The following is a 12,605-nucleotide window of genomic DNA, read 5'->3' as shown; positions in this document are numbered from 1 at the left end:
TATGTTGGTGTCATGTACATGGTAGGGACTGAGGGAGTATATCCAGAGCACATTGCGCTTCAGTAATCCTGCCCAGCTCAGTGACCCCTATTCATAGATTCTAGGACTGGAAGGGACCTCAGGAAGTCACGAGTCCAGTCCCCTGCCCTAGAAAGATGTTGTTTCTGGTGTACTTTAGAGCAGTGTTTCCCAAACTTGGGACGCTGCTTGTGTAGGGAAAGCCCCTGGCAGGCTGGGCCGGTTTGTTTACCTGCCACGCCCGCAGGTCCGACCGATTGTGGCTCCCACTGGCCGCGGTTCACCGCTCCAGACCAATGGGAGCTGCAGGAAGCTGCGGCCAGTACGTCCCTCGGCCCGCGCCGCTTCCAGCAGCTCTCATTGGCCTGGAGCAGCGAACCGCGGCCAGTGGGAGCCGCAATCCACCGAACCTGTGGACGCAGCAGGTAAACAAACCAGCCCGGCCCAACAGGGGCTTTCCCTACACAAGCAGAGTCCTAAGTTTGGGATACACTGCTTTAGAGCATCTCTGAAGCTGCTCTAAATTACTCCACAGGCTAAACTGACCTTGAGATGCCCTGAGGGAAAGTAAAAATGACTTAGATCCATCTTCTCCTTGCACCCATCACTCAAATTATGCCCCAAGCACAGCTTCATCAGACATAAGTAGAAGAATAATAGATACTATTTTGAGAACATCTTACATAGTCTTGCCTCTCCTCCCTATAAAACATTGAGCTTGTTTGGGAACTGGAGCACTGATTGCAATTATTTTTCAGGCACGAGGTTGTGTGTTGTAATGCTCCTCTCATCCTGGAAAATGGGGATGGCACAAGGTGCAGGGTCTCTTTGACGCTGTTAGAACACCTAGTTACTTATAATTCACTAGTTAGCTGCACTCTTAAGGTTTGTGTGCTTTACAGATATGCCTCCTGAGGAGATGTGCGGGAACAGAATGGTGCCGAGAAGGGAACGCCGAAGGTAATGTAATGGATGTTGCTGGTGTTTTTTAATTCTCAGAAAATCATGCTGGCTTTTAAGCGTTCTAGAGCAGCCACTGCAACATTGCTGCAGCCAGCTGCAGTGTTGCTTTAAGGCAGCTGCTACAAATAAGCATTCACAATTGCAGATGTTTCCTCTTTTTTTTAACTCCTTGCTTACCACTGACTGGAAGTGTTTGTTTATTTATCTTAATGAAGTGTCTGTTCAGGGGACTGGGTGGCCCACGGGCTTTGCAACACACTATATTGCCTTTCATTTCTAGCTCATGAGTTCAAATCCAGCACAGCTGGTAAGGGTCCAAAAGCCATTACTATCCAGAGGTTATTTGGTGACCAGTGTGAAATGAGTTAGGCCATCTCTGTCTGTTTACTGATAGACAAGTGCCAACTTCACCATAAAAAGTGACACAGTGATCACCCATTTTTTACTTTCTTAGGAGAGAGGTTAAGGACATGGGTGAGCCATGAAGCTTAGCCACCCACTCATCCACAGTGATGAGTCTCATTAGGTCAAGATTTGAGGCACATGGACAAAGAAGCTTGCACGCCTGCAAACCATGCTGCTCCTTTTCCCTTAATAGGGAATTTAAAATCAGAAGTTTTCAAACCTGGCTGGCTGATATTAGGCTCCTAAATCTATATTTAGACACCTAGATGTAAGTGGCCTGGTTTTCATATGTGCAGAGCACCCATAAATGTCAGTGAAGTCAGTGGGAGCTGAAGAGATGCAGCGTCTGTGAACTTTTATTTGGGTGCTTTAAAAGGCAACTTTAGCTCTTACGGTATCAAGTATTTCCAGCCATGCTGGAAATTAAATATATATACTGATACAGTATATCATTCAGCGCCCATAGAGTTAATATGTTGGGAATTAGCTAGAAGGCATCTCTTCAGGTGCTGATCAGGAAAACACTGCACGGGCTATTAAAATAGCTGCTTTTGGTAGGGTTGCAGGTCAGGGGTAGCTTACTCCCATATCCTCCCTTGTAGCCTGACCTGTGCACCACTCTTTTTCAGGTCAGGCCCTTAACATCAGGAACCTGTTAGAAAGAAAGATGGATAGTTTTTAAAGCTGTTGCCATTCTCAGGGTTAAGGTTGGAGGGGGGGGATAAGGCCCAATAAACCTTTATCGATTGAAAAATAAACCATACCTAAATTTGAATCACAAACTCATTCAAACCTGTGAGTCCTGGCCAGAAAGTCAAGAAGCCTGATCTTGCCCACAATGCAATAGTCACCATGATTAGTTTCGAACCATGCTTTGCAGCCCTAATGATAACATTCTCATCTATTAGTTACTGTTTCATCTATAATATCTTGATAAATGGGGTTAAACTGGTATACCTGTGTTAATTAAACAGAAGATGGCAAAGACAGCTTTCATTTCCGAAATTCTTTTGTGTGGATTATTTCCAAGGGCTTCACAGCTGGGGAAAAAATAACAAATCCAGACACATTACGCATAATTTTTCAGCCCAGCTGATAAAGCTATTTTACTCATACAATGATCCATGATCTTTCTGGTATCCTGGAATATTTAATTATTTTGCTGCTATATGGCAGTTTGCTTTACTCTTCTTTTCTCTGTGTGTGCGTGCGTGCGTGTGTGCACGTTTGTAACAATGTTTTAATCATAAGGAAATGTGCACATGCATAAGTGCCAGGCCTGGGGAAAAAATTGATACAAGTTCATGAATTGTAATTTTCAAACTTTGTCTGCAGCTTAGTATGTGTAAACATAAGTCTGCCCCTCTTCATCTTGGATAATTGGTCACAAATGCGACTTGACACTTTTCAAAGCAGACACTTTACATACTTCTGAAACATTGCTGAACTTTTTGGCAGGAATTCATTTGCTTTCTAACTCAGCCACTCATTCATGGCCCAATCCTGCCGTTCTTATTCCACCAATTTCAGTGCAGTGTTCTGACAGAGTAAAAGCAGCAAAAGTAGGACCAGATCCTTAACTGGTATAAACTAGCACAGCTCCATTGGAGCTACATCAATTTACACCAGCGGAGGTTCTGGCCCTTGCCAACACTCGTTGAATGAGGTGACGTCACATTGTCAGAAAACACAACAAATGTTAATGCATCTATAGCTATCACACAGCAATACCAGCATCCTCTAGGGAGCTAGTCACAGGTAGACCTGTGTTTCAATTCTCATTCTCCCAGCCTCTCTTTCAAACCGTTCCCACGTACAACTCAGCTTGTGGCGGAGGGGAAGCCCATTAATATATATAAAATGGAATATGTAAAGTTTAAATTATTCCACATAATTTTATGCTGTTAATCAGTCCATTGTTTGTGCTGACATTCTGTGACTGCTGTGTGTTTACTTAACATGCACAGTTACTGTAAGAACGGAGCAGACTGCACAACCCACTTAGAAGTGCTTGCCAGATCCCAGGGAGTGTTTCTGTGTGTAATTCCAGTGTTATTTTTAGGTAGGAGCATGTTCCCCTAAGATTGTCACTGAGAACATTTTATTTTATCCGATGACTTATTTCAGTTTTATTCCAGCAGTCTCTGACCACAGTAGTCTTCCATGCACATGCACATGCACATCCGTTAACATTCAGTGTAAAATATGAGCCACTCACTTTCCATTTACTGGTACACCTCTACCCTGATATAATGCTGTCCTCGGGAGCCAAAAAATCTTACCCCGTTATATCGAACTTGCTTTGATCCACTGGAGTGCGCAGCCCCGTCCCCCACCCCACCTCCCCCAGAGCACTGCTTTACCGCGTTATATCAGAATTTGTGTTATATTGGGTCACGTTATATCAGGGTAAAGGTGTATTTGTTTATTTTTCAGTGCATTAAGCACGCGCCCATTGCACTTTTCAGTTTTGAAGCTGGATTCATTATGGTGCAACACCACTACATTGCTTTCTTCCTCCAGAAAATGGATAGAAAAGGAACAGATTGAGTTTAGTTTGAGAAACAGGTGGAGGTTCAGGTGAAGCCTTATTTTATCTGAAATGTCTTGCCCATCTCTAATATTAAACCTATTTGTTAGATGTTGCCTGCACAGCACACTAATTTTTGCAGGAACTATTTGGTTCATACTGTACCTTACAAGACCCAACTTATACCCAGTCAATGGACCACCTTCTGCCTCAGCCTCACTGGGCTCACACTAAGGGCAGATGGGGAGAGGAGGCAAAGGTAGTTTAAGGCACATTTCTGCCACCCCTGGCCCTTTGTGTCAGCAGGGAGCTGAATCATCACCTGACAAAAGTTATAGCAGTAGCTGGAATGACAGTTCCTTTGGCCTTGCATGTCCTGGCCCCACACCCGCCAGTCCCTGTCACAGACCCTTCTGATCACCAGCCCAAACCTGAACACTCCCATTCTACGGTAGGGGAACAGGTGGTGTAAAGACTGATAAACTAGCTTCATAACGCAGAGGGATTCTCCTGCATCAAAGGAACCCCAACTGCCCTATTGACGCTGGGCTTGTGCTGGGGCAGTGCAAAGGAGAACTTAGGGTAGGCCACGAATCTGTCCCATTGACTTCAAAGGGATGGCATGGGCAGAATTCAGCCCATATTTTATTACATGGGAGCTCACTAGTACTGTTAGTTAAGGATTTAGGTCTAGGTCATGTACAATTAGGCTTATGGCACTACAACTGTTGCCTAGGCCAGGGATTTCCCTACACACACACAAACACCCGAACTCCCCCATCAGTCAACAGTTGCAGTGTTGCCAATTTAGTCATTTTCCAACTTTCCTCCATCCCCCTAATTCAAACAGCCCCTGTAATTTCAATTCCCTGGGCTGTGTGTGAGGCCTCTGCATAAGCAGGGCTCTAATTGGCAAGAGAGGCATCGTATATAAAGTTAGCCTTCAAACCCAGATCTTTGACTTAGAAGCATTCGAATTAGTTTGCCTAGTTTCAGGATAGAAAAGAGCCAGAGGAGCTGGAAGTACTGGTAGGGTGACCAGACAGCAAGTGTGAAAAATCAGGACAGGGGGTGGAGGGTAATAAGAGTCTGTATAAGAAAAAGACCCCAAAATCAGGACTTTCCCTATAAAATCAGGACATCTGGTCACCCTAAGTACTGGCTGTGGTCTTCTAGCACTGTCACTGACCGAAATGTTGGTAATTACTCCCAAGGAGTAATAGTTGGTGTTATAAAGAAAAGAAAATTAAGTGTGGTAAAGGACTGCTTCACACAATGGCTACTCTTAAGCAACATATTTTCTGTGTCAGTGTGCATGCTTGCTAGATATGAGTGGCTCAGTAATGCCACAAGTGACGAAGGAGAACCCACAGCACGTCACTGATTCTAGTGCCAAGTACAAACAGGCCATGAGTCAAAGCCCAAAAAGGCCTGACATAGCACTACATCACCGTAAAGGGAGATTTCCAAACTCATGGTCATTAGGCACCAAACTCTCACTGACTTTCATCGGGATTTGGATGCCTAACTGATCTTTGTACTTTTAAAAATGTCCCCTATAAGCTTTGTTTTCGGGACTTGTAGTGAGAGTACAAATAACTCTTTGATCCTGATACAGTAAAAAGATTTTTTTTTCTAGTCGTATGCATTAACAAAATTTCCCCCTAAATCCTTGCCTAGGCTAAAGAGCTGTCTTAAACCCACAAAAGAGCATTCAGAGTCAAGGATGATCCTCCATCTTGAACTCACAACATTGTGCCTAGAATAGGGCAGCCAGCAGGCATACATAAGGTTACCCACTGATGTAAGCCATCTGTTGCAATGCCTCATGAATGCTGTTATTGAAAGTGAGTAAATTGTTGCTTTAATGGGCAAAAATTTGCTTGGTGTACTCATAGTGTTGTGGCCAAATTCCAGTGTTGGTAATTACATTCTGCCTAACAGCAGAATATGTGTGTGGTGGGGAGGAGGGAGGTTCCTTTCTTTCTTACTGTTCTAAATTATAGTCTAATGTTACTATCCACTGTAAAACAGTTGTTGAGTTTTCCTGTATTTGTGAATCAAATGATTTGTGTACATGCAAAACTGTTTTTTTAATCCATCTGGGTAATCCTATTATTTAAAAGTAATCTGATTATTACAAGATGTCTATATTAAAAAGAACAAGTGAAATTTATCTGTAGTGCACTTCCATTGTCGTCTGTGGCGTTACACCAGAGATAAAATGGGCCATCCATTGTAATAACCATCATGAGTTAGTTTTTTTAAAGTCACTGGCTAATTTGTATCTTGAATAATTGGAATCAAAAACTAGTAGGTCGCTCCTATTTGAGAATAGTTTTGTGTCACAAGTAGGCCTTTTTGTTTAACTGTTATGCAAGAAATAAGACAATACTTAATTATGACAAATCAAACATCTGAATCTCTGAATGTAGCGTATATTAATTTACAGTACTAATATAGTCAAGGCTGGATTGAAAAAATGAGTTTATTTGGAAACTTACTTATTCCTAAAAGTATGTATCCAGATCATTTTTATTCTGGATCTCTTGTCCCCCATGGGCCACATCACATAACTGGATGCCAATGAAATGTCTGCAAATGATAAAAACTAAACAAAACACCATTTTCTTTTTGGTCCCTGGAGAGCTGGGAGAGGGGACAGTGAGAGAGAAGGTACCTGCAGAGGGCAGGGATTCTGTCTGCTAAAATTCATCATCAAATCTGGAACTCCATTTGAGTGCCGGGGTCCACTCAAGCTGATCTCATTGCACAATCAGAAGTCTCTTGATCTTAACAGAGAAACCAAAAAGGAAAGTAAATGCCAAGTGTCCAGCTCAGAGGATGTGACATGAACTTTGGAAAGATGAACGATATGAGGAACATTTAATATTCCAAAATGACAGGTTGTTGCAGTCGGTGGATTAGGGATGAGACGACTGGGGAATCCAGATTGGTGCACCTTTGAGTTAATTCACTTCTCACGTCTTCAACATTTTGTTTAATTTAGGAGGAAACAGTTCTGAGCTCAGATAAAATCTACAAAAAAACCTGACACTAAATCACTACACAGGCTAACATAACAATTTAATCTAGCCTGTGTTTCCCCTAGCTTTATACCTACGGTCTGATTTCTTCTTTTTCTGTTTCTGACATCTATTTTTATTTTACTGGGCTAACCTTAACTTGGAAGCTCAAGAAGCTGAGTGGTTTCATTCTGGGTACAGCTGGCCAACATACAAGCTCATTTATGACCAACAATAATAAGCCCAATCTTGAAGTCACTAGGACTTCAGTGGGAACATTAGCAGGACAAATATTTGTATTATATGTGCTAAAGGATCGGTAATTAAATCTATTGTTTTGGGGCATTAGGTGGCCATAGCGGATGTCACAAAGTGTTTTCCCCCCATGTTCAGCACTGACCTTGTGCATTATGAAGATATTCTCCTTCCTCTGGTATATCGGGACCAGGACACTGTTAGAGCCAGAACACTGAAATTAATGGACTTATAGTTCAACCTGATGTATCAGATCAGTATTTAGCTATTTCCAGTTCTGCATTTAGGGATTTTTTCTTCCCTTACTGCTACTGGGAGTGGCAGGAATTATAAAATTTAGACCAGGCCTGATTAAAATCATGGGCACCGAGCTCTTATCCCTAAAAAACAGTTTTACACAACCAGTCTTGGAGCCCTGAGTCTCCTAATAAAATATTTGGCTAGGTAAGAGAGCAAATTTAATATTCAGAATCTTGGCCTGTCTTGATCCATCCCCCATTAGTGGTGTGGGAACTAGTCTTAGAGGGGAAACGGTGTATTTCTGTGATTAAACAGAGTCAGCAGCAATCGTTTAAAATACTATTGGAGTGTCTGGAAAGGGACACAGGGCCAGATGTTTAAAGGTATTTAGGCACCTAAATATGAGGGTAAGCACCTAGTGGGGTTTTCAAAAACACTCAGGTGCCTATCTCCATCTTTAGGCACCTAACTACCTTTAAAATCTAGCCCGTAGATTATTGGAGAGTGCAATATGATGTGGGTCACACAATAAAAGTATCCCAAGCTGCTGCCCAGGATGCTTCAAAGGAATGCTGTTTCAGGTCTGCTCTGATTTCTAATTAGATAATGAATGATGTAGGACTGTAAAGCCAACCTGGAATTTGCGTTAGCACTTTGCATGTATGAATGACAAAGAAACACTGATTTCATATTGATTTAAATGATCCAGCAAAAGACTGTTTAAACATCATGTGCTTGATGCCCAGCTATGCCAGAGCACCTGGAAATATCAAATTAATTCCAGATGTTCTGCCACTGACAAACTTCTTTCTTTTACAGCCACACAACACGTACACACACACCATGTGATGTCCAGTTCCACAAATAAGACTGAGCCGTTACTGCTCCTGGTGCGTTGATAACTCTGAATTGCAAGTGCTGGAAAGAATTTTAATCTACATAGTTTTAAAAGAGAGGGGGCTTTTAAATATGCTGCAAACAATTTGTGATGGTCATCTCTAAAATGCCGTTCCATTATCCTTTTCCATTTGGAATGAATGAGGCTAATTAATTTCAGGCCATACTTGATGAGGTCAGCACCATGTGAAGGGTGCGTGCTAGACATTGCTAATCTCTTTCAGCTGAGAGTGATGAATTAAAGATGAAGCATGCCTTTGCAGGCCTAATTTAGAATGTATATCAAAAACCTACAGCAAATAATACTATACCCTACAACAAAGGAAAACTTGTTCTCTCAGGCTCCCATGTAGTGTTGATTTTAAAGCCATTTTCATTTCACTTTGGAATTCCAGCTGTGGATGGGTGAAACAGTTCAGAGAAATCAAGCTTTCTCAGCCTGCGTGGACAAAGTGATGGTGGGGGGAAGAACTAGTCAGTGTTTGATCCTGTATGTATTGTGATTCTAACTGTATGCACTACATTTAGTAAAGCTGTCAGAGTCCTGCATTCCCCAAGTGAATAGTCCCTGTGACATATTACCCCTGTGCACCAAAGGAGTTTTCCTAATATATTTTGAAGTCTAAAGGAAAAGCAAGAAATTTGTTAATGATGGTTCTTATCAATTTTTACTGGGTTTTCTATGTTTCCCCTGTTGGCGTTTAATTTCTGTTGGGACAGAAATAATAATACACAAGCTTCTAGGCCAACAAAGAGCTAGATGTCTCCACTCTTACTCACATTGAGTAGCACCTTCCTCCTTGAATAGTCCCATTTGCTTCCATGAGTAAGGGTAGCAGAATTTGGCCCAAAAGGCTGCTATGAAAGTCACTGTTAAACTAACCAGGCCCGATCCTCAGACTGTAAATTGGTGCAGATCCATTTAATTCAACGTAGTTATGCTGATTTATGACTGACTCAGTTCTCATTGATGGCCAAGTCTTTCCATACTTAGGCAAAACTCAGATTGAAATCAACAGGAGTTTTGCCTGCGTAAGAGACTGTAGGATTTGGCCCCATATGCAGCAAGAAATTAGACATAATTGTCATTGCTGTAAAACAGATAATATGAAATGTAAATCTGTTCTCTGGAGGGAGAGGTTGAAAACAAAAGACCTCCAGCTACCCCAGAACTGTGTTTCTTAGTACCTAGCGATTAGCTGAAATTCTTGACAGGTTATTGTAATGAATCAAAGTTCCCAACTGGTGGCCATAACCGGCTGCTGTCTTTGTATCCCAGTAGTCCTCATTAGAACAAAGCTGCTTCGAATTAAATCCAATCTACATGCCGAATCAATCTTTCAACCCTTTGATTGCTTCTGAAAATATTTATATTTCTTAATAATGCACATTTTGTCCCGCAGCCTGTGATTAAACCCAGACAAGGTCTAGAAAAGCCTAGAGTGTATATGGAAGGAGTTATTTGGGACAGGAAAGGAAAGATAAAGAACACAGGTTTTTCCCATTGTGGAACCATTAGAGTGTATAAATCTAGCAAATTTAGTTGTATAAGCATCAGAGTGGGTTGGTAATAAATACAGATTGGAGTATTATAGTAACCAAATGGAGTTTATGGATTATGCTCAGTAGTTCATAATTCTCCAATGCTGCACTCTAGCTAGCTTCTCACTGCACTGAACTTTATTAATATTCTCTTTGCATGTTTCCTGCTGAAAAGTTAAAGATTGCAATGATACGGTACATAATACCAACATATTTAAAGGATCTTCCCCTCCAACTAATTGCAGGGAATCATTTTTAAAGGGTTTAATTAGAAGAAACAGATGCTGTAAATCAGCTACTAACTCCATTAAAAGTCACCAATTTACACTAATTGAGGATCTGGCCTTAAGTTCATGAAAATCAGAATTTGAACATAAACAAGTAAACCACTATTACTACTTATCCAATTAATTTTGTAGGTGGTCAGTGAGGGGCTTTGGGGTGGGAAACACGAAGGCTTTCCAGCTGCAGCCCATGGTAAACAGCATGTAATATGTTTAGTAAAAGGTGATGTAAACTACAGGTAAGATAAGGTGACAGGGGAAAGAGGGATATATGCCTTGGCTGAGAAGTTATTGGATGATTATTAAAATTTGCATAGGTAGGTCCTGATTCTGCATAATGGGAATTATGCCCTTGTTTGGGAACATAGATCAGATGTGGGAAAATTCCTTGGCATTCCACCCTAAACACAAGTGACTCTTCTTATCTATAATAATAATGAAAAGGTGCCGGGGGAGCTGACTTTTTAGAAACATGTTAGAATTAATCAGCTGGGCAAAATTATTACTATCCCTGGGTAAAGGGAAGAAATTTTTCAGAACTGAATCCAAAATAAATTGTTTAATTATAATAATCAAGATGGTAAAGGCAGATCTAGTAGATTTGGTCCCTTTGCTGGTAAATTTTCATTATAGTTATCCCTTCAGTAAAGGATGGAAGGAAAAATTCTTACTCAAAATGCTTTTCAGTCATTCAACACGCATTTCATTGTATTACGCTGCCATTTCCTAAATATGTTCTTTATTATCATCATTAATTATCTTATTAATTCTTATCATTATTATTTATTATATTCTGAGTCTTGATCACTATTCTGCATTAAAATTGGTTAGAATACATGGTCTTCCAAGGTAGGGGAACTTATGTGTTATCACCAGGAAAAAAAATCCTTGTGTCAGAAATACAGGACCTGCTCCAAAGCCTACTGAACTTAATAGAAAGACTCCCATTAACTTTAGTAGATTTTGGATCAGGCCCTTAGTAAAGATGTTATATGATTAAGCTGATATTTTATGAATACCTTCTTCTGTTATTTGACAAGCCCAATTTTACACAGCACTTGGAGTTCATTATTTAAAAGAAGCCTTTTGTGTGAGAACTTAAAAATATATCCTTTAGTGAAGAGAGACACAAAACACAGAGAGTATTGTCTTACGGGGTGCTTTTATTAAAGAGTTCCAGCCTAAAGGTGTATGCCTATTTTTAAAAGAAATTTTCTGATTGTAGATAACTGCTCAATTTGATTTAGTGTCGAATGATAGTGATGGGGTTGATAACTGAGCATTCATCGGTAATTCATCTTGTGCTAGTAGAAATTTACAGCAAAGCAGTGCTTTCCCAACACTGACAAGTCCTATTAATCTTCTTCAGACACATTTCAATAGGTGTCTCCATCTGTGCCCAACATCTAAACACTCTGGCATCACTAGGGACTTTGAGACACCTTCATTTCAGGTTACACTAGTGAAAATGTGATACTAGATTGCACTCTATTTTTTAACCTAATTCTCTCTTTTCATTCAATTAGCCTTTCTTGCCTGCATTTTTCAACTTATGTGTAACATCCTTTTTCCCACAAAGAGCTTAAACGGAGATTTTATTTCTTATAGAAACAAAATATACTATGTTGAGAGCAACCAAAAACTTTAACTTTTAAAACAGCATAATACAGTTCACAGTTACTGTGGAACTAGAGATACTGGCTGAAAACGTGTCTTCTGTATAGCATGCCCACAAGGCAAAATATGTCTGTCATAATGCAACTCTTACAGGCATTATTAGGCCTGGAGAAAGGAAAGAGTGAAATTGAGTTTATTCTTTTTCCAGGTTACCAATTTTTTAAACAGTTCAGTGCACAGCACTTTGGTTTTGAAATCTAATACAATCCCAAAAGCATCCGTGTGTGTTCAGCTATGTACAGATCACAACCATATAGCACACCTCTCTTTACATGTACAGCTAATACATGAACAAACATTGCACAGTCAAATTAGAGCAATAACATTTATGGGTGGATTATGCTCACTCTTCCTTGCTTGTTATTAAAAGAAAAGTAATTTGCAAACCACACGGACAAAATGTATGTGAATTTCCCCTCAGAACCGAATGTCATTAGCTTCACTTTCAAACCTGCAATGAGTTTGTTACCAGAGGCAGCATAGCTTTAAAGATTATTCATTTAAAAAAACTTACTCCACATGGACATTTCAGTTGTGTTTTAAAAGAAAAGCTGGAGATACTTTCCTAATTTTGATGGATCATATTGATCTCTAAGTAGCTGCTTCAGTTTCCACAAAAATCTTGTAGTGAACTTTCTCCTTAAAAGATCCAAACAATGAGTAAAATGAATAAATGTGTAACCGCATTCTAGAACTAAGACAGAGTCTCAGACTTTGTTTCTCGCTTCTATGAAGTTCTCTAAAACCATCCTGTGAGTCATGTTATAG

General features: G+C 40.4%; 1 long non-coding RNA gene across 1 annotated transcript in view; it reads left to right on the top strand.

The window, feature by feature from the left end:
- Positions 1-12,358, top strand: part of LOC112059175 (uncharacterized) — an 86,976-nt gene extending 74,618 nt beyond the window's left edge. Inside the window, exons 5-6 of the long non-coding RNA XR_002888408.3 lie at positions 921-978; positions 8,257-12,358. This is a non-coding gene — a long non-coding RNA (uncharacterized LOC112059175). The remainder of the gene's footprint in view (positions 1-920; positions 979-8,256) is intronic.
- The last annotated feature ends 247 nt before the right edge of the window (positions 12,359-12,605 follow it).

The sequence above is a fragment of the Chrysemys picta genome, chromosome 10, assembly GCF_011386835.1.
Source record: "Chrysemys picta bellii isolate R12L10 chromosome 10, ASM1138683v2, whole genome shotgun sequence".
In the NCBI taxonomy this organism is placed as follows: Eukaryota; Metazoa; Chordata; order Testudines; family Emydidae; genus Chrysemys; species Chrysemys picta.
This window is presented reverse-complemented; position numbering and strand designations above follow the sequence as displayed.